This window comes from Canis lupus, chromosome X (assembly GCF_003254725.2).
Source record: "Canis lupus dingo isolate Sandy chromosome X, ASM325472v2, whole genome shotgun sequence".
Lineage (NCBI taxonomy): Eukaryota > Metazoa > Chordata > Mammalia > Carnivora > Canidae > Canis > Canis lupus.
In genome coordinates this window covers 121,901,260-121,903,332 of record NC_064281.1, presented here as the reverse complement: position 1 = coordinate 121,903,332, position 2,073 = coordinate 121,901,260, and the positions used below count along the sequence as shown (strand labels likewise).

The 2,073-nt window shown below is 53.0% G+C and overlaps 1 pseudogene; it reads right to left on the bottom strand.

Annotated features, from left to right (window-relative positions):
- Nucleotides 1-226: 226 nt before the first annotated feature.
- On the bottom strand, nucleotides 227-1,082 carry LOC112668556 (proline-rich protein 3-like; annotated as a pseudogene).
- Nucleotides 1,083-2,073: the final 991 nt, after the last annotated feature.

Below are 2,073 nucleotides of genomic sequence, written 5' to 3'. Positions count from 1 at the left end.
TCAGCAATCGGCGAAGGGGAAGAGGATCCAGGAGGCAGTTGAAGAGAGCAAAGGTGGGGCCCTGAAGGCGAGTCTCTGGAGGCTGGATCGGAAGAAAGCCCACACGCTGGGCACCAGTGATGAAACAAAATTCTGGACCCCAAATGGGGAAGGTGAGAGATGGGGGTGGGTGTCACTGACTGAGGGTGGTGGGTGGAACAGCCTCACAGTAACTGTCACAGGGCCACAGGGAAATATATGGCCGCTAGGTCAGAGGGCTCCTTCCAGCCTGGATGGGAAGGCACAGTCTCACAGAGGAGGTCCATTGATGCCTGGGTGGTGGAAGGCACAGAGGTCCTCATATCGACAGTGGCCCTTTTTGGCAAAGTGTCGGCAGACAGGGCGGTTGGATTTGTCTTCCATAACTTGGGGGCCTTCCTTGGGCAGGCAGGTATTTTTGATAAAAGACCAACTTTTGAGCCTTCAGGGATTTCTCTGCTCTTTGTGAAAGCCTCCTCTGGAAGGACCCCCATGGCCTGGTCCAGGAAAAGGAGGTTCAGTATTGGCCCCCCACCAGCCACGACCATATGGGCTGCACCTGGGGCCCAGGCCTCCCCGGATTGGGCCTCTGCCCCTGGGAGGAGGTGGGAGGCTCAGCAGTGGTGGAATCATTGGTCCCCTTGATCCTGGAGGACCTCTGTGAAGAGAGTCTGCATTCTTTTCTGTCTGGCTCCTTTGCTCCTTTCGCTCAACACTGTGTTTGTGAGATTCATCCAGGTTGCCTGTAACAGGAGTTCATTCATTTTCATTGCAGTGTAGTATCCCATTGCATGCACACACAAGAACTTATTTATCCATTCTACTGATGGTGGACATGTGGGTGGATTCCAGTTTGGGGCTGACTTGGGATCACCAGGCTTTCCATTGGCCATGGGGGGAGGGCCCAGAAGGCTGGGAGGTCCGATGGGACTCCCATCCTCCTCGTCTTCAGTCTCCCCCTGCTCTGGCAGCGGGGCCTATTGTGGCGGCGGCTGCTGCTGATTCTGCTTCTTTCGTTTGGGCATCGTGGTTGCGGCAATGGCTGCAGCGGGATTTGGAGGGCAGTCGAAAATCATCTGTCTTACACAACCCCTTCCAGAAGGCAGAAGAGCAGGGAACGATTCTTCACTCATTTTTGTGAAGCTGGAATAAATCTTGATAAAAAGATGATGTAAAAAAAGAAAATCACGGAAAAATCACCCTCAAGAAGAATATGGCAAAAATCCTGAACTATCAGCAAATCAAATTCAACACTATATAAAAGGAAAGCCTATTACATACTGCCTATTTACAGATTCAGGACACAAGATGTTCAATGACTTGTACAGGCCAGCCAGCTGTTAGGTGAATCTATATTCACATGACACGGTGCCACACACTTTCCAACGCAATGGCTGCCTGAGTGGTTGAGGGCTGGCTTTTTGGTGTAAAAAAGTGTGATGAGGCTCCTGACATGGGGACACCCAACCTGTGTCTACTGTAGAGATTCTGGGCTGAATGAGGGCAGGCTGTGAAGGCGGAATGGTACTGGGGACCTGGTCATAGGTTCCTCTGTCTCCTAACTCTTGGTTTGCAGCCCCCACACAATGGCCACAATTATGGATCAGGGATATTTTGTTGCTGGAGGGCAGTGGGTGTGCCTGTTGCTTCTGGAGGCTCCAAGCCTTGTCACATCAAGCCCTTACCAAGCAGGTCTCATTGCCATGGCAACATCGATGCCTCCTCCCATGCTCTCCTGATCCAGGCATTAGCCCTGCGCAGAGATGCTGAGATCTTTCTCCCTCGTCTCCCTAGTGGCCTTAGCAACAAGGACTTGGGAGACCCTTTGGACTGTGCAGCCCTGGATTGCGGAGCTGAGGTGTGTTCTTGTGATTCTCTTGCTCCAGGGCTTTAAGGTGGCCCCCAGAGTCGCCCTGCAGCCTGTAGGTGGTTCCACGACTCCTGCAGAGTCAGAGACAGTGAGCAGGAGACCGGGGACTTTGCTCAGATGGGACCTTAGAATTACCGGGCACCCTGGGTAAGGGCTGGATCACTTCCAGGGCAGTCAGTGAGGGC